This window comes from Hemicordylus capensis, chromosome 4 (genome assembly GCF_027244095.1).
Source record: "Hemicordylus capensis ecotype Gifberg chromosome 4, rHemCap1.1.pri, whole genome shotgun sequence".
Lineage (NCBI taxonomy): Eukaryota > Metazoa > Chordata > Lepidosauria > Squamata > Cordylidae > Hemicordylus > Hemicordylus capensis.
In genome coordinates this window covers 147,853,220-147,879,087 of record NC_069660.1, presented here as the reverse complement: position 1 = coordinate 147,879,087, position 25,868 = coordinate 147,853,220, and the positions used below count along the sequence as shown (strand labels likewise).

The window sequence follows — 25,868 nt, the reverse complement described above, 5'->3', positions numbered from 1 at the left end:
ATGCTGCTTTTAGTGACAAGGCTTTTCCTGATTTAAGGCTGGTTTGTTTGCATTCATTACATGTTTTCACTATGCATTTTGTATGATTGGGGCTTGATTGTTATGATTATTGATGCACAGACTGTTATACTTCTGATGAAGACACTTGCGAAACAGACCACAATCTAGGAAGTCTGTCAAGAAAGATTCCAGTTCCTACTCTCAAGATTTCTGTGCCTAGCCTCTCAGGTCAAGCTTTTTGTGCAGAGTGCAGCACTTTGCATTTTTGAGGATTGATTTCCGGCACAGCAGCACTACTTACTTCGTTATCAATGACCAAGTGATTCCAGTGACTGTCGTCATTTTTTTATCGTGTGGGGCTTGTTGTAGCCCTTATCACTGTATTCATTTGCTGTTATAATATGGGTGCCTGTGGGAATTTGTTATTATATGTGTAATTTGGCTTCAACCTGTGGTGTGCCTCTGTATTCATTGCCTTTGTCTTTGTTCATGGGTTTGGTGATATTGTTTTTGCATCTATTACCCGTGTTCCCCCAGTTTTTTTCTGAATCATTTACCAGCAAGCCTGCAAACTTTTCTCAATGCCATGTGGTGTGGAGGGCTTATTCCACAGTTCAAGGATTTGTTAATATCTAAAGCCCCTCTCTGTACATGATTTTATTTATTTATTTATTTTGATTGGGTTGTTTTGCAACTGCACGATCCCCTTTCTATTTCTTTAATATAGAGGCAACCAAGGGATTGTAGTTTGTGCCGTGGTGCTCCCCCTAGTGGCAGTTTTGCACAAAAGGGCCTAGAGAAAATTAAACAAACCTCATCACGTCATCCCCCTCTACGACCTTATTGGCCCGAAATGGAGGGGGGGGGGCAGTGAATGAGAGCCTGCCCAGAAAACCAACTGCAGTGGTGGGCAATATGAGGAGCCACAACCCTGTCACGATGCATTGAGAAACACATTGAAGAATGCTGTGCTTGGGTTTTCAAGCTGCTGCCTAATCCTGTTGCACTTTGCAACACTTTAACCCATGCAAATCTCGTAATCTGAAAATGCCCAGGTCTTTTGAGAACTCCTAAAAAGAATGGTGTTTTAATTTTTTTTTAAGTATCTAAATTTAATGTATGCATACTGCAGGATTGTGGCCAGTGAGTGGCATCATTACGTGAACTGGCATGGTCCTGAAGCACAGGCTTTAGCTGGAAGTCCAACAATGCAATTTCCTCTTCTCCCATTTGCTGCATGCTTTCATGCTAGATGCTACAAATGGCAAAACAGAACCTGAATCCCCACTCAGTAGAAAGTGACAGTGAGTTGATTAAGATTTATGACTAATGTCCTTTGATGAATGTTTAGAAAGCTGTTATGGGTTTATTTTTCTATTCTGGGACATGTTCTATTTCTTTTCTTTTCTTTTTAAATCATTGCCATTCCCCCTAGCTAGCTGGACAATAATGTATGATGCTAATAATCTGTCAACCGCAGATACTTTTAAGAGATTGCAAGCAAGCAAACAAAAAAGTAGTTTACCTGCAAACCATATTTTGGGAGAATGATTTATTGCAGGGCTTAAAATATGCAAGCTACATTTTTCATTAAAACTTAAAATAGAATGAAATTTTTACCATTTCTTGCTTCGAGTAATTACAAACAGAGAACATTTTTTAAAAGCAATATAGTTCCGTCACCAAGCTGAATAAGGAAGATTGGCTCACTTACTACTGCATTGTCCAAATCACCTGTGGAGCTTCTTTAGTTTCCTTGAAAGTTGTGGCAGGGTATACTTCCCATGTCTCCCAATTTAGAAGGAAATGTTTTAGATATGGCCAGATGTGACTTCTGGTGTGTTCTTCAGGAAGGAGAGGCCTTGAATTTAATTACACTTCAACAGCCAAACTGAAGAAAAGGAACAGAGAGGAGAACTGATCTGGAGAGGAAAGCTGGTCTTGTGGAAGCAAGCATGAATTGTCCTCTTGGCTAAGCAGGGTCCACCTTGGTTTGCATTTGAATGAGAGACTACATGTGAGCACTGTAAGATATTCCCCTTACGGGGTGGGGCTGCTCTGGAAAAAGCATCTGCATGTTTACATGCAGAAGGTTCCAAGTTCCTTCCCTGGCATCTCCAGATAGGGCTTGGATGAAGCTGCTCTGGGAAGAGCAGAAGCTTTCAAGTTCCCTCCCTGGTTTCTCCAAGACAGGGCTGAGAGAGATTCCTGCCTGCAAACTTGGAGAAGCTGCTGCCGGTCTGTGAAGACAATACTGAGCTAGATAGACCAATGGACTGACTCAGTATATGGCAGCTTCCTATGTTCCTATGAGAAGCTGCTACCAGTCTGGGTAGACAATACTGAGCTAGATGGACCAATGGTCTGACTCAGTATAAGGCAGCTTCCTATGTTCCTAAAAGCAATCGGGTCATAATTAGGAGGATTTGCAAAGTGATGGTGATGAAAATGATAAAGGATAGGGAAGAAAGAGATGGGGGAAGATAAAAGCAAGGGACAATTGGTAGAGAGTGATGATAAAGGGATGTTGTGGGAAGGCATGTGTGATAACGTAACAATATTATGTCTTATGAGCCCCTGGTGGCGCAGTGGTAAAACTGCCGCCCTGTAACCAGAAGGTTACAAGTTCGATCCTGACCAGGGGCTCAAGGTTGACTCAGCCTTCCATCCTTCCGAGGTCGGTAAAATGAGTACCCAGAATGTTGGGGGCAATATGCTAAATCATTGTAAACCGCTTAGAGAGCTCCGGCTATAAAGCGGTATATAAATGTAAGTGCTATTGCTATTGCTATTATATGCCTAAAAAGGCACTGAATAATATAAAATATAGATTTAATAAAAACAATAGCCTAATTCAGACACTATGCTGTATGAGTGTACAGATGTCTGTACACTCATACACATGTTTGTGTGAATGACTGTACCTGTGTTCATTTTAAAAGTGAACCTGGATACAGCCCCTTCAAATGCATGGTACAGATAAGAAGTGTACTTCTTCTATACCTGCATCCAGTATAACATGTGAATGAGTATACCTGTGTACAGATCTGTACCTGTGTACACTCTACACTCATTATATGAATGTTGGACATAACATGTAAATGAACCTACTGTCCCCCTGCTTACTATCTACATAAGAGAAACATGACGAGAAGGAGGTAAAGAAAGACAATGGAGGAAGAAAGACATGTTCAAATAAAAGATATGTTCAAAGAAATAATATGCTTCAGCAAATTCTTTAACAGTGAGGGGAACTGAATGTTATGAATATCTGGGGGCACTGCAAAGACAAGATAAAATGGGTGGAGGCATGAGACAACTTATGTAACCTTTTCTAACTAACTAAGAAAAATTTGGTATCAAAGGAATGCAAACCTCTAGAAGGAGTATGAAGAGGAATCAAATATGTTTAAATTAAAATAAGAAGGGAAGGCAGTCAGGGGTGTAGCCACCAGGGTTCACATGGTCTTTTGAACCTAGGCCACCACGCCCCCAGGAGTGCTGTTCCCTCTAACAGGCATTCCCAGATGATGTTGACTACAACCCCCAGAATTCCCAGCAGCAATCACTTTTGCATGGGGATTCTGGGAGTTGTAGTCAACAACATCTGGGAATCCCTGTTAGAGGGAACAGTGCTCAGGAGAGGCTGCTGCCTCCCTGCCTGGCCTCCGTGGGCCCTCTTTGCAGCCACCTCCTTCCTCTTCTTGCCTCTCCTGTGGCCATTAAACTGCCCACTGTTGTAGGGACAGGAGAGGTTCCCTTGCCTCACTTCCTGCTCTAGGAGCCTGCTGGGTAAGGGGAGGTAAGTGAAGGGGAGAAGACACGAGGCTTCCTCTCTCATGCCAGAGGAAACCTTGCCTGCCTGCCCCCCACAGCAGGCAGATTAATGGCTGCGGGAGCGGTGAGAGGGGAAATAATAATAATAATAATAATAATAATAATAATAAATAATTCGATTTCTATACTGCCCTTCCAAAAATGGCTCAGTGTGGTTTACACAGAGAAATAATAAATAAATAAGATGGATCCCTGTCCCCAAAGGGCTCACATTCTAAAAAGAAACATAAGACACACACCAGTGACAGTCACTGGAAGTACTGTGCTGGCGGTGGATAGGGCCAGTTACTCTCCCCCTGCTAAATAAAGAGAATCACCACGGTAAAAGGTGCCTCTTTGCCCAGTTAGCAGGGGAAAGCAGCCCAAACTTATGAAGGGAAGACAGTGAGCTTCATCACTGGCCTGAGAAGAAGCCTCACTTCTTCTCCCCCTCTCTGGCCTCTTTAGGAGCCTACTTGGAGTAGAGATGTGCACGGAACCGGTTCAAAGAACCGGCAGTTCCACTGGTTCGAAGGTGGTGGGGGTGCCGCTTTAAGAACGGGGGAGGGTGCACTTACACCTCTCGCCGCTTCCCCCCTGCCGACGTCCTTTGTTTAGAAAGCTAGTTGGGGTGGCAGTGTACCTCTCTGTCACCCCATTACCTCCGTTGCCGGGATATGGCTGGAAGTCCCTGAAACGCCTGCGCTTGCCAGCATGCTGGGGACTTCTGGCTATATCTGGCCAACGGGGGCAATGTGGTGGCAGGGAGGTATGCTGCTGCCCCGATTAGCTTCCTAAACAAAGGGTGCTGGTGGAGGGAAAGTAGTGGGAGGGGGTCTACACACTATACAGTACAGAAGGAAAAGCTACCAATTTAATTTCAAACAGGACAGCAGAATGTAATATATGGTTGCCCAATTTCTTAGAATTTAAAGACAACCAAACATTTCATTGGCAAGAGTTTTTAAAATGAGTTTCTTGTGATCTGATTTGCAAAGCCTTATTTGGATGCAAGTGTATAAAAATAGACTTTTGGTTGAGGAGGAGGCTTAATGTTCATTTTAGCAATTTGTGAAGCTACTTTCAAAAGGTTGGGGTATTTTAGTTCATTACAAGCTTATTAAAAAGACAATATGTAAGTTATTTATATATGGGCTACTGTTACAAGCACAAAGCAAAATAAAATAGCAATGATTATAAGGGGAAACATTGAGAAAGAAGCATTTTCTCATATTTTTCTATTTAAGTCATCTTGAGAACTTTGTTGCTTAAAAAAAGCATAGAAATATATTTAATGGGGGTGGGGAGGAGAGAGAGAGAAACCCACACACAGAGACCAGATTAGAGCTATAAGGAGATTAGTATCTGTTGGAAGTGAAGGACTATGCACTGTCTCTTGTCTCAATTGATGTGTTTTAGAAAACCAAAGCAACTCCATTTTACTTAGAAAACCTAATTCTAACTTAAAGTAACCCCAGCCCAGCCCAGCTCGGCTCAGAGCCATCAAGGCCTCTCATGATCAACGTCATTATCTCTCTCCACTAAAATGTATCTAAAGAAACTTGGTTCTCACAGGACAGTTTAGAATACAGGATGTAACCAAATAAGGAGTGATCACCAGATGAACAATGAATCATTCGCATGCGTACTAGATACTTAGTCCACCATTTTGTTGCCACGTATGCTATGTCTGGGGTGTCAGCATCATTCAGATTGTTTGTATAAATGTAAGATGCACCTATAACCAATTTGTATTTCAATGCAGAGTGATAGCCCATTGATTTACCTTGCTGGCTGCAGCAGCAAATTAAATACCTCTAATTGATTCCCACTGAGTCTGTTTGATTGGCTAAAAGGTGGACCCAGGGACGAACTGAACTCACATCACAATGATATAGGAGGACAGACTAGTGAGTCAGAAGGCTAAAGGGTCAAGACATTGGTCATCCCTTCTCTTCGACTCTGACACTATCCCTTTGAGGGATCTCGGGGCCTTCTTTCCTTCCACTTCCTCTTCCCTTCCTTCTCCCTTGCAACATGCAAGCTCCTCTCTCCTTGCACCATGTATGCAGAGATGCAGGATCCATCTGCATCCAGCTAGCTAGCTAGATTAGAGATCCTAACTCCTCAATTTCCTATCTAGAATGAAATTATCTAATAAACATTCCTTATATTGATTTGAAACTATGAACTGGCTCCAAGTAATTTTACTCTCAGCATATACACATGCCTAACCAAATTCCGCTGTGTTGTGCCTCTGTGCACTCTGCTATAATGAAAAAGCATTTCTCTTACCAGAGAGAATTCCCAACAGTATCTTCAGGAACAAAAGACAGGAACACAAACAAAAACAGATCCATTTTGTTAGAGCATTTTTCTTCTCTCTTATTCTTTTTAAAGTTTCTAATAGTTTTGAACTGACTAATTTCCTCACAAGAAGGTATATTGTTGGGATGGAGAGGGTTTTTCTCACAAGTTTGTATTAGAACTGAAAATGATTTTTTTTAAAAAAATGTAAAACACACAAACATAAAGAGGCTCTTCACACAATTAGTGTGAAGAGCTGTAAGGGGGTTTGTGGGGAGAGTGGACTTAGCCTGCTCTCCCCGCAGAAGATCGGCCAACCACATGACTGCCAACCACATGACTGAGATCGGCCAACCACATGACTGCCGGCTCCATCACAGAGCCAGAGGGGGCTGCGGGGATTGGGAATTCCAGGATGTGAGTGCATGGGGCATCCTGGAGAGACCCCCAAGTCCGGGAGGCTGCTTACAGTCGGGGGTCGACTCACGTGTTGCCATGCGCTGTGGCAACACACGAGCAAAAAGATGAGGTGAATGGAGCGCTCGCTGTGTTGACCTTATCTAAGAGGAGGGGTATTCATGGAGGCTAGCTGCCCGGAGCAGTGTAGCTCCCGTTGCAGCATTTGATTGCCCCAAAGCGTGCTAGGCTCCCTTAGCCCACTTTTGGGCGATCGTGAGAATAGTCTCAAAGAAGAAACACATGCGCACAAATTGAGTTTAGTTCTCTCATGTGTGTATACACACACGGGGGTAGGGGTGGGTAGGAAGAGGAATACAGTGGTTTAAGCAGGGGGTTGGTTGCTTAATCTCTCTCACACAAACCAAAGAAACAGATAAGGGTTGAGTATTTCAATGCTTTACTTTCCTGGGGGAAAACAAGTCCAACAGACAGCAATCCCATCATCCTGGCAAAATAGCACTTAGCAATAGCAATAGCACTTACATTTATATACCACTCTATAGCCGGAGCTCTCTAAGCGGTTTACAATGATTTAGCATATTCAGGGCAAATTGAGTACATTCAAAGGCCAGCCAGAGCAGGGGATCCAGGAGAACAAATCAGGCTGCTGCTACTTACTGCTACTCCTCCTGCTGGGAGAGAGCAGGAATAGCAGGGAGTGAAGCTAACCCCCGCCCCCTTTTTTTTGGACGATGCAGCCGCCGAGGTACTGCTACCTATCTATCCATCCATCCATCTATCTATCTATCTTTGTATACTGCCTGCCTGATATACCTATCTATCTCTAGGTGGTGTACACAATCCAAAATACAGCAAATATAAAACAGAATGAAAACAATTAAAACAATTTCACAGTATAAAAACAACTAAACAGTTTACAATTAATGTTAATTAAAAGCCTGAGAAAACAGGTGTGGCTTGAGGGTCTTTAAAAAAGCAATTGGAGATGGAGAAGCTCTTATTTTGACAGGGAGCATATTCCAAAGCCCTGGGGCAGCCACAGGGGAGGCAAGGAAGATGCCTTCTTTATCAGCAAGGAAGATAAATACCAGAGATATTAGATGAGATAAAGACCAACAAAAGGGACATTACAATTAGGGAAGGACTGAAACTTGAGCAAGGAGAGTCTATAATGTGAATGCAACATTAAAGGGCCAGGCCCCATTCTGAGTTGGATCCAGCCCCCTTTCAGCTGGGCATGATTTAGAATGTGGTTCACATTCCACCTCAACTGCTATCCCATATCAATTCCTCCACCTTTCCCATGGAAAACAAAAGCATTCCCTTGGGAAGGAGCCCCTGGTGGCACAGTGGTAAAACTGCCGTCCTGTAACCAGAAGGTTACAAGTTCAATCCTGACCAGGGGCTCAAGGTTGACTCAGCCGTCCATCCTTCTGAGGTTGGTAAAATGAGTACCCAGAATGTTGGGGGCAATATGCTAAAAATCATTGTAAACCGCTTAGAGAGCTTCGGCTATAGAGCGGTATATAAATGTAAGTGCTATTGCTATTGGGGAATTTTTTTGGGGGGGAGGGAATAACAGGAGGCAGAAGGCTCCCTTCGAGACAGGAGAGGCCCTGTGCAGAGCATTGTTTCCTGCACGGAAACCATGGGGGGTAGGTATTTATGTGTATAGTCAAGACAGATTTGGTTATGTGATGGCATCATTCAGGGCAAAAAAGTCTATTGAGAATGAGGGCAGTGCCTCCTAGATTAGTTATTTGGGTGATCACAGCCAATCAGAGCTTGCACAAGTCTTGTTCAGTTGGGTGTGGGGGGAGTGGAACTGGTTGGCTCGCCCTGCCCTGGCGTAGTCTTTAGCCTCGTCTCCCATCTCTGTCTGGAATGGCACAGATCATGAAGAGAAACTCTCCCTGGTCACAGTGTTTACTTTTGTAGAGAGAGCTGGGGGTGTGGTTATGGAGCGTTGGGGCTGTCTGGCGTGCTCCAATTCCCCCAGTCCCTAAGTGCAATAATGACCAGAGAGGGCTATAGTGAACAGGATGTCACTACGCTATGATGAAGTCAAGCATTTTGTCTATGTCCATCACATCAGGAGGGGCTGTAAGCTCAGCCACAGGGTACTACATGCTTTGCAGGCAGAAGGTCACTGCTGAGCTAGATGGACCAGTGGTCGGAATCACTGTAAGGCAGCTTCGGATTATCGGGCAAAGTCCATTGTGAAAGAGAGTGAACGAGCAAGAAGTAGCAATGCAAATGAGTACATGAACATTTTCTCAAACAGTGCTGAAAAATAATATGGAAAGACAGGGATTTGTCAATACGATCCAAGATGTGGCTCCACACTATGTAATACCTCTTGGCTTACCTTTTAAAATGATTTAATACTGCATATTTTCTTCACCAGATCACTCCCGCTCTGAGAATATGAAAAAGATTGTTCAGTGTCAGCTGCCCAGCCTTATAGAAGCATAACAATAGCTCAGTCTCTGCTTTTGCAGAAGTGAACCAATAACGATATCATAAACATTTTATAGAACCAAGATGTAAGGAGATCTTCCTTTTTTTATTGGTTGTTAACATGATTGCAGTACTTAATATTACACCAGGGAGCACAGTCTCAGTCACAGTTCAGTTCTGCATATATACCTTTCAACCTTGATGCAAGAATAATGGTTTCTTATTAAGCTTGCATATAAAAAGTTTTGAAAAGTCATAAGGGACCTTTTTATCTTGGTGGAGTCTACTTGAAGGTAGATATATTTAAGTGAAACACAATACATTGAGGCTGTAGTATTGATGGTGCGAAGTATTCTTTAAAATATTAAAAAGCACAAAAACAATACCAATTCTGCCTGGGGTTCACTTTATAATCTTGGCTTGTATCCCTGAGGGCATGTTTGCTCTTGGAAGTAGTTTGCAAAATATCTGTTTTCAACACACATTCTTTCCTCTTAAACATTTCACTTTGCTTCATGATATCAACAATATAATTCGACCTCTAAATTTTAGAGGCATTTTCTTATTACATTTTAAAATCACACTGCCACATGTTTTCATTTATTGCTACTGGAACACCATTCATTGGGAGGGGGCAAAAGGAAAAGGAAATGTACAGCTGAAATTCATTGGTTTTATTATGAATGTGCTGTTATGCTCCTAAGCTTGACTATAATACAAGGAATTTATTTTTGTATGAGCTACATGTAAAGTGTTCAGAAAGGCTCTAAAAGGCTGATTTAACTCCCATTTAAAAATCAGAAGTGTGACTGCTACAAAATCCTTTTGGGGTTGGATCAAGTATTGGAAGATAAAAAGCTATCTAATGTATAAAACCTGGTTTTGAGAACTGAGAAACTGAGCAAAGAGTCAAACTGAACTGGAACCAAGAATTAAACTGAATCTCCCCACCACCGAACTGGTAAAGTAAAGTGTGCCGTTGAGTTGGTGTCGACTCCTGGAGCCCTGTGTCTTTGGTGGAATACTGTGTCTTTGGTGGAATACAGGCGGGGTTAACCATTGCCATCTCCTGCACAGTATGAGATGATGCCTTTCAGCATCTTCTTATATCGCTGCTTCCAGATATAGGTGTTTCCCATAGTGGGAAACATACCAGCGGGGATTTGAACTGGCAACCTCTTGCTTGCTAGTCAAGTCATTTCCCCACTGTGCCATTAGGTGGTACAAGACTTTATAATAGATTCAGGTTACTAGGACAATAGAGGTTCTGTACCATATGGAGGTGATGACAACTATGGCCAACATCCAGATGAATGCTGTGCTTGTGCAACAAAGTTGTGTTAGTGTAAGATGGTTGTTTAGATGAATGAAATCATGGGGATGTTCAAAATGGTGCTGTTGCTAAACAGTTCCTGCAAAACATATGAGGAAGAGGTTTCGCTGCAGGAGGTGCACGACCTTGTTGTGAAAACATTGTACTAGAGCAACACTAGTCTGGAAGGCAAGCTCCTGACATAGCGCATTTGGCTAGCACAACATGATTGCATAAGTGCAGCATTAGTCTGGATGTTGGACACTACTAAATAGCAACTGGATTTTATTTCATCTATTTACACAGGGTATAGCCTGCTATCCATCTTGGAATATCTGCCCAGGCTCTAGAGCATGCAGTATCTTAACATGTCTAAATAAATGAATCTGCCTTTCAGTCATTAGGTGGCCAGAAAATGACTATGAGGTCATTCACATGACCGGGTGGTAGAGCAGCGGGCGGGCAGGGGTGGGGAAGGCTGGTGAAACTCACCTTCCTCACAGATGATAGCTGTAAAGTTGCAGACTGCGCTCCCAGACAATCTGTGCTGTGTACCGCAGCGTGGAGTTCTGGAGGCCAGATTTATGTGTCCTGGCCTCCAGAGATCTCAAAATGCACCACAAGTCACATGTGATAATTTGGGGGATTCCCCCAGGAGATGGGTGCCATCTCTTTGTCTGCTGGGGCCCCAGCAAACACATGATCCCAGAGCATGGGTTAAGGGCTCAATCGATGCTGGGCTTCCCTAGCCTGGGTTTGGATACATGTGAGAATAGCTTATATATCTTAGAGGTTCAAAATGATGGTGCGATTAAAAAAAAAAAAGGTTGGGTGTAGCATGAATTTTGGGAAGGGTTCATTTTGGTCATTACAGGTCTCAGAAGCAGCAGGAAGTGTTGATCTTGATTGCCCTCCCCACCACCAAGGACTACGCTTTTATTTTATTTGTTTATTTGTTTATTTATATTTATTTATTTCATTTATATTCCTCCCATCCTAGAATGGCTCAGGGCACTTTATGTCACAAATTCAACCTGTTTAAAATTCAGTATAAAACATCAAGTCAAAATAGTTAGTATTTTAACACAAAACTGATTTTAAAAACCATTTTAAACCAATTAAATAATTTTAAAAGCCAGGCTGAAAAAAATGGGTCTTTATGGCTCTCTTGAAGGCCTCCAAAGAAGATAAACCTCTTATACCACGGGGAGTGCATTTCACAACCTGGGGCAACAATTGAGAAGGCCCAATCACAGCTTGCCACCAGATGAACTTTCTATATATTTAATTCTTTTAAACATGCCCGTTGCTAATCCCATGTGTGGTAGTTCTCACGAGAGTTTGCAAGCGGCTGCCGGACTAGCAACAGGGATGGGGGAGAAAATAGAGATGGCGGATGCTGGAAGGAGGAGGTGGCCCGGCCAGCAGGAGGAGGCAGCCCAGCCCGGCTGGTGGGAGGAGGCGGCTGCTGCTGGGAGTTGGTGGGCGGGCAGGAGGAGGTGGCAGGCTGGCAATTCAGCCAGCCCACCAGCCAGAATCACCAGGGGAGGCGGAGAAGGGAGGAGGAGAAGAGAAGCGGGTGGGGGGAGAAGCAGGCAGGCCAGCCAACCAGAAATCCGACCGAGCCAGGGGAGCGGGGGAGGCAGCCACATTGCCGGCCTGAGGCACAGATGCTCGGCTAGTTTTTTATTAAAACAAACAAACATGCAGGCCCAAATCCTTCAATAGACATGTTGCCTTGTTTGGCCTTAGACGCCTACTGCCAAATTTGGGGGGCTATTAAAGCTGTTTGGAAAATTAGCTGATTACATGATTAATTGACAAAAATCTGTTTTTTTTAGTTTAAAGTTCCTGTTCTCAGAGAAGATATTTCACAATAATGGAATGTGAATTGGAAGACTAGAGATATTAAGTACCTGGGAGTTCTGTTCTCAGATGATATAAAAATTTAGCTTGAGATAATATCAAACCATTAATTATGAACATGAAATAACAACTAGTGTAGTGGTTTAAATTAAAGGTTGGGGTGAGGTGGGGAGTTATAGTCATAAAGCTGCCATTAAAATGAACATCTTATACAAGTTTCTTTTCTAGTTTTTCAACATGGTCACTTCAATATCACAGAATTAGCTCTATAGGTTACGATCAGTAATGCTAATATACTGCAGCAAATAGCCAGCAAAGGAGGTCTGTCATTATGCAACATACACTATTTCTACCATACAGCAGTATTACTGGCTATATGTTATTGGTTAGATATAGAACAAGATAATTCTTGCTGAGCAATTGAGCAAGTAGGTATTCCTTTCAAAGAATGGATGGTATTTGGAGCAAAATGAGAGGTGGAGATGTATGATTACAAATCATATTAGGAATATTACTGTGAAAATCTGGGATAAGAAATGTTACTAACATAGCTCCTGGAATGTTTCCTATCTCCTTGATTATCATAAAGATTTTGCACTAGCCAGAACTGAATTCTGACTGTATTTCTCTCATATGAACTAGATTCATATGAGATAAAGTAAAAGCTTGAACTCAGGGGTGGACCTAAACCTGTCCCCTACCTTGGTGAGCAAAGGAGTCTAGGATGAGGGACAGATTAGGCACTTCTCAATAGTGTCTTAGATTGCAATTTACTAACACACACCCTGCCAATAAAATTAAATGGGATCCAGTGAGAATGAACTCAGACTTTATCAGCATAGCCCCAGTGCATCAACTGCATATCCCTGCCTTGGGCTCTGTTTCTTGGTGAGATGGTGTTATGGGCTTTTAAGAATGTGACAAAGAAAGAGAATGTTGAAAACTGGCTATTATTTTGTTAGACATTCCCTACTTTTCTGCCCAGCAGGAAATACTTGGGGGCAAAACTGCTGGGCTTAATTTCTTTTTGCATGAAGGTTCATTGGTGTTTTGCCTGAAAACTCACTGTGCCCGTATAAATGGAATATTCCTGTTCAGAGCCATATTCCTCTGAGGGGGATAAAATTAGCAAGGGAGTGCTATTGCTAACATGTCCTGCTGTGGGCTTTCCAGAACAATTCGGTTGGTAATTGTTGGAAACAGGATGCTGGTTTGCATCAATCTTTGGTCTGAACCAACAGGGCTGTTACACAATGATAACACTATATATATACAGTGCTATCCATAGCCTAAGCAAAAAAAGGGTAAAGGAAGAGAGAAAGGGGAGGGGAGGAAGACAGGTATGGGGGAAATGGGATGAAGGTGAGCCAATTACACAAATTTAAGCCCACTTTCAGCTGGGTATTAAGAAGAAGAGGTTAAGCCAAAGGTGATGTGCTGTCTGTTCTTCTTCCGCCTACATCTTGGTATAATCTCAAACAATGAGTTTCATTTTCCTAATGTGCGCACCTCTTTGGCAGGGGAATGCAAAAGTGCTGTTATTGATTATATAAAGAGCAGAGGCTTTCACTTGGAAGACAAGGATTCTCTCATGCCCCTTTCTAGGGTTAGGACCAAAACTTCACACTAAGTGAGTGTTAAAGCAGATTTAAGGCTCTTCCCAAGGAAGGGAAGCCAATTTCAAGGAAAGCCAATCAGATTTCAGTAAGATAGGCAAGACTTCTCAGGGGTTTCTGCACATCCTACTCCTTACCACTGCCTAGTTTATGTGTGTCTTACTTTGGCCAGTCCTTGGAGGTGCTATGGATTAGGGAAGTGCAGAACCAGTTTGATCGTGAACCAGACTGCCAGGAACCAGGCCCGAACCTGGCTAATTTGAGTGGTTGGATAATGAACTGCTTTGAACCAGTTCGGCTGGTTCGTTGAACCAAACGTCACAGCCGATCAGTTCAACCAAATCCATTCGCATACCCGTGGTTCGGTCTGAATTCAGTTCAAATTTGGACCAAACCATGGCAAACGTTCTGTGCAGCCCTCTACTATGGATTATGTGTTCTTTTAATTCTGGAGGCCAGACTGTATGGACTGGCTCTTTTTTTAAAATGCCTGTTCCTAGCTGCAAAAATTCCAATTGGAACATTGTATACGATTTTTCTTTTCCTCCCAATTTATGACTTTGGCTATAATCCAGTGTGCACTGAAGTCCCACTGAAATGATAATGATAATTTTGTGATAGATTTTGAGCCTTTTATTTACTTAAATCACATGTTATATGGGAATATTTATGGCATATAGGCATGTTTTTAATAATGTATGACCATAGTGTCTTCTATATTTAACTCAGCAACACAAAAAGAAGTTTTTTGAGAACTGTGCCTGTCAAAAGTCCATATATTTTGAAAGCAACATGAAAATGCAATGAAAATGCATCATTACATTAAAGATTGTGTCAGCTAGGGGTGTGCGCCGAACTGTTTTCCATGGTTAGGTTTGAATTAGAACCAAATTTGAACTGTACTGTGGGCTTGCCAACTGGTTCAGTCGAACCAACTGGCTGGTCCAGTCTGTTTGACGAACTAACTCGAACCGGTTGGAAGCGGTTTGCCCTTAGGGAATAATGGAGAACTCGAACCACCCCATTAATATCCATTGATAGGTGATAGGGTCACCAATGTGGCTTGGGTAGCAGGGCTGATGGGTGTTACCTATCACCCAACCCACAAAACAATTGGACATTCGGGTGATTTTTAATGAATTTTTGAATTTTGTTTGGGTCAGTAGGTCAGCACTAACCAGAGTTAGGGTTGACCTACTGACCCAGAAAAAAAAATGCAAAACTTCATTAAAAATCTGAAAAACAATGCAAAACTTCATTAAAAACCAGATTGTTTTGTGGGTTAGGTGGCACCCATTATGCCCTACCACGTAACCCGCTTTGGTGACCTTTGGACTTTTTTTCAGTGAGATTTCCCTGGGACACAACAGGTACTCCTGGACAGGTCATTGCAAAACTACAAGGCTGCCAAGGCTTTGTTTGCAACTTGCTTGCTGAACACAAACTGAAGGGACTACAATACATTGGATCCTTCAGAGTTAGCTAATTACAGACCTGTCTCTAATCTTCCTTGGTTGGGCAAGGTGATTGGGCAAGGAGTGGTTGCTTCTCAGATCCAGGCAGTTTTGGATGACACAGAATATTTAGATACTTTCCAGATCGGCTTTCGTGTGGGCTTTGGGGTTGAGACTGCCTTGGTCGGCCTGATGGACGATCTCCAATTGGCAGTCGACAGAGGGACTGTGACTCTGCTGATCCTTTTGGATCTCTCAGTGGCTTTTGATACCATTGGCCATGGTATCCCGTTGGGTTGCTTGAAGGAGGTGGGATTGGGTGGCATTGTTTTACAGTGGTTCTGTTCTATCTCTCTGGCAGATTCCAGATGGTGTCACTTGGAGACTGTTGCTCTGAAAAACGAGAGCTAAAGTGTGGTGTCCCACAGGGTTCCAGACTGTCTCCAATGCTTTTTAACATCTACATGAAACCACTGGGAGAGATTGTCAGGAAGTTTGGTCTGTGGTGCTATCAATATGCTGATAACACCCAGATCGATTTCTCCATACCAACTTCATCAGGAAACGGCATGACCCCTACTAAGTGCCTGCCTGGAGGCAATACTGGGTTGGATGAGGGGGAAAGGCTGAAGTTGAATCCAAACAAGACAGAGGTACTGTTTATAGGGGGTTGGGATCTGAAAGATGGTTTAGATCTGTCTGTTCTGGATAGGTTTAAACTCCCACTAAAAGATCAGGTTCGTAGTCTGGGAGTGCTCCTGGATCCCAAACTCTTCCTGGATTCTCAGGTTGAGGCTGTGGCCCCGAGTGCCTTTTATTAGCTTCGGCTGATACACCAGATACGTCCATTTCTGCAGATAAATGACCTTAAAACGGTGATACATATGCTGGTAACCTCTAGACGTGACTACTATAATGCACTCTATGTGGGGCTGCCTTTGTATGTAGTTCGGAAACTACAATTGTTTCAGAATGCGGCAGCCAGATTGGTCTGTGGGACAACACAAAGGGACCACATAACACTGATTCTAAAAGAACTGCACTGGCTGCCAATATGTTTCCGAACAAAATACAAAGTCCTGTTATTACCTATAAAGCCCTTAACGGCTTAGGTTCAGGGTACTAAAGAGCACCTTCTCTGTCTCTGTTGTGAACCCTGTCACCTATTAAGATCATCTGGAGAGGAACAGTTATGGTTGCCACCAACTCATTTGGTGGCAAAATTTGAACTGGGCCTTCTCTGTGGCAGCCCCTAGGCTTTGGAACTTGCTCCCTGCTGAAATAAGAACATCTCCTTTGTTTGTTTTTAGGAGGACCCTGAAGACATACCTATTTTCCCAGGCCTTCAACTGAGACCAAAAATTTTAAAATGTAATTATCTATTATGATTTTTATCTTTTTATGAATTTTAAATGTTTTATATTTTATATTATGTTAAATCTGTACACCGCCTAGAGACTCCAATGTTAGGCAATATATAAATTCAATAAATATAATAATAATGATGATAACAACAACCACAACAACCAGAGCTTTACATTCAGTGAGTACAAGGACATCATTAATAAGATCAGAACAGATTTGTTGTGTGCCCTATCTGTCCCCCCCACCCCCACTGAATTGAGTCTGATGAATAAATTACCTGATAGGGCCCAGTCCAATTGGATCCAATACAAGGGTTCCTGATACACTTTGCATCTGATTGGATATGTGGGGTGGGGGTGGTGGCCTTACATTACACCTGTGTTTTAGATGATCATTCTTCAAAAAATTGCTGTATTTGTGGGGACCAGTTAAATATGCCACTTTTCTTCCTTAGCAGCTGGCATTATGTTTTATTGGACAACTTCTGGGGAAGAAAAGAGGCATGTTTATACAGTTCTGCTGCCACTATCAAAGCAACAAATTGTTGAAGGAACACCCACAACATTGCCTGAAGGTACACCCCCACAAGATCACAAGATCAGTCCAATGTGTCCCACACAATTAGATCAATTAACTCAGAACTCCATGTGCATCAAGAAACTGATGCACTTGTTAGGAATCAGATCGGAACCAATCCAGTCCCAATTATGTAGGTGATACACGGACTTACCAGAGATGTCCTTAAAATCTGATCTAAAGCCTCAGATAGGTATGGGCCTTCCCCTGCTGGCTGTAAAAAAGACTCCCACATATTCCCAAAACCATATCCATACTTTATGTCTCATATTATGTATGACATATGGTATTTTTAAAATACCAGGGAAGAGGGAAGATCTTGGGCTGGCAGTGACTGTGTTTCTGCTTCTGCCCTACCTTTCTTCAGGTGTGTTCCATCTATGGGGCTGACTCTGCTGCTTTAAAGCTCAGGCTGGGCCAGGGGCGTGAGCCTCTTGGCGTGAGCCGAAGGGCGAGAGCACAAGGGCTCTCGTCCTTGTGGCTCTCAGCCGTGGGGTGAGCTGCCTGGGGCCCTGAAGATCTTTTCCTTCTGCCCTGAAGAACTGTCTTCCCACAATCAAGAAGCTAGCAGGAGATCACGCAAGTCTGGTCTTGGTTTTTTATTAAGCCAAGAAGCCGTGGTGGTTTATTCTGGGGAGATGTGCCTGGGGGAGCCAAAAAGTGGGTCTGGAGTGGGGGCGGCAATATCACGGGTAGCGGGCAGAGGGAGGTATGGCGGTGGGAGTTCGGCAGGCCGTTACAGGGGAAATCGGTCCAGGCAATTGAGGCCTGTTCCTTTTTCCGGCCCTTCTCCCAACCCTCTGACCCTAGGGAGCTCTGGGAACACTCCTTCGAGGATTAGGGTGCTGCTGCTGAATGCCAGGTCAGTTAACACAAAAACATCTCTTATCCACGATCTGATTGTGGATGAGCGTGCTGACCTGGTATGCGTGACGGAGACCTGGTTGGATCCGCTGGGCGGGGTTGGTCTCTCTCAGCTTTGTCCTCCAGGTTTCCAGATCGTGCAGCAGCCCCGCCTCGAGGGTCGGGGAGGAGGCGTTGCAGTCATCTTTCGTGAGACTCTTCCCGTTTCCAGGTGCCCGGTCAGGCAATCTCAGAATTTCGAGTGTTTGTCCTTGAGGGTGGGCCTCCGAGATAGGCTGGGGATTCTGCTGGTGTACCGACCACCCCGCTGCACTTCAGTCTCCCTACCTGAGCTGGCGGGGGTGGTCTCGGAGGTGGCTTTGGGTTCCCCCAGGCTTATTGTTTTGGGGGATTTCAATATCCACGCTGAGGCCCCCCTAGTGGGTGCGGCTCAGGATTTCATGGCCTCCATGGCAACCATGGGCCTGTCTCAATTGGTATCGGGCCCTACCCATGTGGCGGGACACACTCTGGATCTGGTTTTTGCCGACCAGGAAATAAATGATCTGGAGGTGGGGGAATTTGAGACCACTCCCTTGTCATGGACAGATCATCACCTGGTGGGGTTTAGTTTGACTGCTCCGTCTACACTCTGCAGGGGTGGTGGGCCGATTAAGATGGTCCGCCCCCGGAGGCTTATGGATCCGCTTGGATTTCAGACGGCCCTCGGGGAGTTTCCAGTGTCCAGAGCTGGTGACCCTGTCGAGGCCTTGGTTGATCTCTGGAATGGAGAGATGGCCCGGGCTGTTGACACGGTTGCCCCCAAGCGCCCTCTCCGGCTTGGTGGAGCCCGTTCGGCTCCTTGGTTTTCCTCGGAGCTTAGGGCGATGAATCAACTCGGGCGACTGCTGGAGCGACGCTGGAGGAAGAGTCGTCACGAATCTGATCGAACACGGGCTAGAGCCCATTTTAGGGACTATGCCGTGGCGGTGGGGGCGGCGAAGAAATGCTTTTTCTCCGCCTCCATTGCGTCTGCTCAGTGCAGACAAACAGAGCTGTTTCGTGTGGTGAAAACCTTGCTCCACACATCCCCCCAGACAATGGGGGAGGAGCCATCTACAGCTCTTTGTGATCGGTTTGCCTGTCGCTTTGCAGATAAAGTCGCTTGCATCCGTGCTGACCTGGACTCCAGAGTTTTGGCAGTTCCGGCAGACGTGCCTTTGGTACCATCTGGTCCCGTTGTGTTGGATTCTTTTCAGTTGCTGCGGCCTGAGGATGTGGACAAGATCCTGGGCAGTGTGCGGGCGACTTCGTGCGCTCTTGACCCTTGCCCTTCATGGCTAATAAAAGCTGCCAGGGAGGGGACAGGTAGATGGCTGGAGGTGATCGTTAATGCTTCATTAAGGGAGGACAGGATGCCATCGTGCCTTAAGGAGGCGGTGGTAAGACCTCTATTAAAAAAGCCCTCCCTTGATCCCTCCAGCCTGGACAATTATAGACCTGTGTCTAACCTCCCCTTTTTGGGCAAGGTGATGGAGCGTGTGGTGGCGTCCCAGCTGCAGAGGGTCTTGGATGATACGGATTATCTGGACCCTTTTCAATCTGGCTTCCGCCCTGGGTATGGGACTGAGACTGCCTTGGTCGCCCTAGTGGATGACCTACGCCGGGAACTAGACAGGGGGAGTGCGTCCCTGTTGGTTCTGCTGGACCTCTCGGCGGCATTCGATACCATCGACCATGGTATCCTTCTGGGCCGCCTCTCAAGTATGGGAATCGGAGGCACTGCGTTGCAGTGGTTTCGGTCCTTTCTTGAGGGGAGGGTTCAGAAGGTGGTGCTGGGGGACTACTGCTCGGCCCCGTGGCCGTTGGCCTGTGGGGTCCCGCAGGGATCGGTCTTGTCCCCCATGCTGTTTAACATCTACATGAAGCCGCTGGGAGAGGTCATCCGGAGATTTGGACTGAGTTGTCAGCAATATGCGGATGACACTCAGCTCTATCTCTCCTTGTCATCTGATCCTAGGGAGGCGGTGGATGTCCTGAATCGGGGGCTGGAGGCCGTGATGGGTTGGATGTGGGCTAACAAACTGAAATTGAATCCGGATAAGACGGAGGTACTGTTGGTCAGTAGGAGAGCCAATCGGGATGAGGAGATTTTACCGGTTCTGGATGGGGTTGCACTCCCCTTGAAGGAGCAAGTACGCAGCTTGGGGGTACTACTGGACCCGGCTCTGCTTTTGGAAGCTCAGGTGGAGGCGGTGGCCAGGGGTCCCTTTGCACGGCTTCGACTGGTGCGCCAGCTGCGTCCCTTTCTCGAGAAGGCAGATCTGGCCACGGTTACCCACGCCTTAGTCACGTCGCGGCTGGATTACTGTAACGCGCTCTACGTGGGGCTGCCCTTGAAGAATATCCGGAAACTGCAACTAGTGCAAAACGCGGCAGCGAGGGTTTTATCCGGAGCTGCCCATTGGGAACATATCACCCCCATTTTGAAAGAGCTGCACTGGCTGCCGGTTCGTTTCCGGGTCCAATTCAAGGTGCTGGTTTTGACCTTTAAAGCCCTAAACGGTTTGGGCCCGGGGTATCTGAGGGACCGCCTGCTCCCACGGGTTGCTGCCCACTTGACAAGGACATCTGAGGGGGCCCTGCTCCGGGTGCCGACAATGAGGGAGGCCCGGCTGTCGTGCACTCGGGACAGGGCCTTCTCTGTTGCTGCCCCCAGACTCTGGAATGCTCTCCCAGTGGCCATTCGTTCCTCGGACTCCATCACGGCTTTTAGAAAGCTTTTAAAGACTTGGCTTTTTACCCAGGCTTTTACATGATCGTTTTCTACTGCAGCTTCTTTGTGTTTTTATTTGTTGTATTTGTTGTATTGTTTTTATGCCTGTTTTTATGTTTTTATATTTTTAACATGATGTTTTTATTGTCTTTTTATTGTATGTTTTTAACTTTTGTAAACCGCCTTGGGGTTATCTTTTTAACGAAAGGCGGTATATAAATGCAAAAATAAATAAATAAATAAAATGGCCCCTTGCAATTTCCTTGGAACTCCCTGATTGTGGGAACCTTTTGGGGAGAGTATTCAAATGGGGATGACCTAAAACTGCCAAAGCTCATTAATTAACAAAAACTGTAGGGCAGAGCCACTCAGTGTTCCCTCTAATGGATTCCCAGATGTTGTTGACTACAACTCCCATAATCACCAAACAGAAGCCATTGTCGCTGGGGATTCTGGGAGTTGTAGTCAACAACATCTGGGAATCCCTGTTAGAGGGAACACTGGAGTCACTGTATATGGCATTTGGCTGGCTACCTAAAAGTAAAGCAGAGATCTGAAGTTGCTCTCCCCCTTTTTCTGCTGTGCCTTTAACATCAACCTTACATGCAGACATGAAGCGAAAGGTTTTCCTAATACTTCATCTGCAATCCAGAAGAAGCTCTACCTGCTAAATTTTTGCATGACAACCAGCTGTTAAAAACATAGGAGGGCCAGTTAAAAAATGAAATGCAAATGCCATTTTAGTTAGAAATATATTTAAAGCTGTAAGAAAATGCCATTCCCAAACACTTCTTAATACTGGTGTTCTTCAAATACCCTATATAGACTTCATTTTGCCTCATCTATTGTTCCCAAACTATTGATTTGCTAGGGTATATTCAAACATATTCCTACAATGAAGCATCATTCATTTTCTAATAGTTAAAAAATCTAATTCTAATTATCACTGAAATTCTAGAGATATCCATCTTCTGAAGGGTGTCTTTAATTATAGATAGCCTAGCCAGCTAAACTAGGCAGTTGGCCAAACAGAATGTAAATCTTTTCAGAATGCTCTCTTTTCATTACCCACCAATACCATTTGCTGACCTGTTAAGTCCAGAGTATTTGTGTTTATTTCTGAGAATTCTCAGTTCCCAAAACACCGTTTTAGATCAATTTGCAACAAAAAGAGGAAATGGTAGAAACCTAGAAATGTAACAATTAGTTTTATACATTTTTCTGTGTTGCATCAATTTTAATATGATGCTGGCTGAAAACATACATGTGCTATGGGAGAAGGGCAATTTTTGCTAATCTCTCCTTCCTTGTGCAGACCACTTTGCCTTCCAAAAATATGTCCCTGAAGGTTGCATGTCCCTCAGGGACATATCTTTTGCCTCCAACAAGATAGGGACATATTTTTTGCCTCCACAGTGTGCTTCAGGAGGGAGGGGAGATTGGCAAAAATTGCTTCTCCCTCGTAGCATTTGTGCAAGACTCGTCTCAGTGTCAACCTCTGTATTTAGAGTGTGAGCCCCTTTGGGTCATCAAAACATTTTCTTGTACATTTTGCTGTGTAAATCACAATAATAGTATGATATGATATGAGACAACACAATACAATACAATAATAATAATAGTTTATAATATAAAATAAGTTTTCTTTGAAATAAACACCACCTAGAAAATTGCACTTCTCAACCAAAAAGAAACAAGGAATTGAAGGAGCCAACATTTTGCTTACATACTGCATACAGATCATCAGACTACTACCCTGGGTTGAGTGATCTCACCATATAAGTTTGATTACTTGAATAATCCTGCCAAGGGATAAAGCACATCTTAACACATCAGAGCCAGATGTGTGATAAATTAGTCACTTGTAACTATGCAAAGAATTGCCCTATGTCTTGGCTGGTCAAATTATGTAGAAGTAAACTATAGGTAGTGGTATGGAGCCAAAGCCCAGGGCTAGAGCTAGTTGAGCTCTGAGGTTAAGCAGGTGGTCAACTGAATACAACCAGCCACCTAGTGGCACAGTGGGGAAATGACTTGATTAGCAAGCCAGAGGTTGCTGGTTCGAATCCCTGCCGGTATGTTTCCCAGACTATGGGAAACACCTATATCGGGCAGCAGCGATATAGGAAAGATGCTGAAAGGCATCATCTCATGCTGTGCGGGAGGAGGCGATAGTAAACCCCTCCTGTATTCTACGAAAGACAACCACAGGGCTCTGTGGTCACCAGGAGTCAACACCGACTTGATGGCACACTTTGCTTTACTTTACAGCTGGATACAAGTTCTACAGGAAGACTGGGGACAGCTCCTGAGCAGTCAGCTTGTTTCAATAACCTCCAGAACAGGACGGAGACCTATGTTATACTGCAGGTTCTGAGGAGTGTCTCAGGAGGGCTATTCCCACATTATGCTGGGCAAACAGCATAAACATATCTGTATGCAACACAATAAATATTTTCTGTGCATTCATTTCATTTCATTTCTTTCTTTCTTTGATTTCTATACCTCCCTTCCAAAAATGGCTCAGGGCGGTTTTAAATGTGAAGCTCAGCGCTGGGCACTTTAAATGAATTTTGAAGTGCCCACTGGCATGTACTGCTGTATGCAGACTGAACATAATGTGGGAATAGCTATATCGGAAAACAGATCAATCATTTGTGTGCACCATATGGAGACTGTACATGTGAACAACATGATGAGGCTGTTCTCATGACACAGCCTCATGGGTTACCCCGGGTGGCTCATGTCGTCTGAAGCGCTTGGAGCGGAGGGCTGCTGGTTGCTTCAGACCGCACTAGCCCCACTTTTTAACCTGGCATTCAGCCAAGGTTAAATGAACCTGTGGTTCATTTAATCTCAGCAGGTGTTCGTCTGGGCAACTGCTGCGGGCTTAAGAGGCTTACCCTTGGCCCGCCACCATTTGCAGCAGTGAGCTCATGGCTGTGTCAAGTGTGGCGGCTGCCCTAAAGGAAACAGAGGCTGTGTTTATGGTGCAGGGCATCCTGGGATGTGGTAGGGGGCAGTCCTCCCTCTCCCAGATCCTGCCGTCGTCGTGCTGCCACTTGTGTGGGTGTGCGGCATGGTGGAGGGAAGCACGCACGGTCACCACTGATCTTCTGGGGAAGGCAATCAAGCTCCAGCCTTCCCCACAGCCCTTGGAATGGTGGCCAAAGGTCGCGTGTACAACCTCAATGTATGAATAGCTTGAAAGACATACTACGTGAACAGCACTAAGACTGCTTCATGTCCTGTCACCTCACTGAGAGGAGCAGTTTTCGTAAGAGGTTCTTGCTCAGGCCTGGAGTCTAGCATTCTGGTGTTCTGTCTTCTCTTTAAGGATATCTCGGAGCAATAGATAACTGTGGGATCTTATCTTGCCTGGGAACATAGAAAGCTGCTTTATACCAAGTCAGGCCCTTGGTCCATCAGGCTTACTATTGTCTACACTGACTGGCAGAGGCTCTCCAAGGTTCAGGCATGGGGCCTTTCCCAGCCCTACCTGGAGATGCCAGGGATTGAACTTGGGACTTTCTGTATGTAAAACAGATACTGTACCACTGAGCTACAACCCCATCCCCCATAATTGGTGGGGCAGCTCCTTGGGCTGTGTAGTCATGTCGGATTGACAGAAGCCTCTGTTGAATGTTGTTGGAGCAAGGTCTGCAATGGCAGCAAGGGCCTCCCACAGTTGAAACTCTGATTGTGTTCCCTGCTGTTGTTACAGAACTTGTTGTTAGAATTTGGACGGACGTACCACCCTCCCTCTGGCCTTCTCTCTCCTCCTCTGCCCTCTCCTCCGCCTCCTACTCCTTTACTTGGACTCCAGTTGGGGTGAAGTATCGGGGTACCCTTGACCCCAATAGGGGAGGTTCGTTCCTGGGCAGATGGAGCCCAATAATCAACCCAGACGAGAGGACTTAAGATCAAAGCTTTTATTTGCCCTTAAGTAGCAAAGGTGCTGCTTGGCTCACGCTCAAAGCAGGACAAAGGCAGGACAGAGAGCAATACATTTTAGAGTATAAATGTATTGCTCTCTGTCCTGCCTTTGTCCTGCTTTGAGTGTGAACCAAGCAGCACCTTTGCTACTTAAGGGCAAATAAAAGCTTTGATCTTAAGTCCTCTCATCTGGGTTGATTATTGGGCTCCATCTGCCCAGGAACGAACCTCCCCTATTGGGGTCAAGGGTACCCCAATACTTCAGTGGTGCCGTGGCTCGGATATGGGGTGCAATTAGGGACCCCACTGGGCGGTGCGACCCCTCCGGGGCAGGGGGGCAGGCAGTCATGCTTCCCCTCCACTCCAGAGTGAGTACTGAACTAAGTGCTTACTCTGCTGAGTGAGCCCTCGTTACACCAGGAACTGGGCAGCTTGGTTGTTCCCCAACAAAGATCACACATGCCAGGGGAGTGGTACCTAAATTTTGAGTGAAAAGATTCCCCCTTTAATTCTTGAGTGGTGCTGCTCTAACTTTTTTACAAGTTTGTAGGGGAAGGAGGGGTCCAGCTTCTCTCCCTTGGATGCAAGCACACACTCTATGGCATTACCCATCTGGAGCATTATTTGATTCAACTACACAAGATTTTTTCCTGTGTGATGATGACAGATGTTGTTCCAGATCGGACTGCTTTGTCATGAGATTGAGATACATGCACGCGGGCTGGAGGGCTGTTGCTACCCAGCTTGGTTGTTAGTTCTCCACAAGCACTGGGGGGAGTGTACCCCACCAATGCCTTTCACTGTCCCAGTGACTGGTGGAGAGCAGGAGTCAAAGTGCTCCCTCTGGCAGTCTGGCTGCTCCATAGCACATATACATGTTTTTATTTGCCCAGCATGAGCATAGCCACCTGGCTTGGCAGGTATTGCTGAAAACAGTGGCTCCCCTCACCTAGGATTCTGCGTGCTGGTCGATTGACATATGCCACAATGCCAGTACCAGCCTGAGGATTTTGAACGTGTGTTAGAAACCATCCCTGATGTCACCCAACTACCTGTCCGGACACACAGAGCAGCCCAGAGTCTGCAAGTTTGGAGTGTAGAGTGGAAAGCACTGGGCATTC

At 44.9% G+C, this 25,868-nt stretch overlaps 1 long non-coding RNA gene across 3 annotated transcripts in view; it reads right to left on the bottom strand.

Moving 5' to 3' along the window:
* Window positions 1-1,543: 1,543 nt before the first annotated feature.
* The window catches only part of LOC128322241 (uncharacterized), a 106,877-nt gene continuing 82,552 nt past the window's right edge, over window positions 1,544-25,868 (bottom strand). For all 3 annotated transcript variants that reach the window (XR_008305618.1, XR_008305620.1, XR_008305619.1), the window contains 2 exons: window positions 8,912-8,962; window positions 1,544-1,891 (listed from right to left, as the gene is read on the bottom strand). This is a non-coding gene — a long non-coding RNA (uncharacterized LOC128322241). The remainder of the gene's footprint in view (window positions 1,892-8,911; window positions 8,963-25,868) is intronic.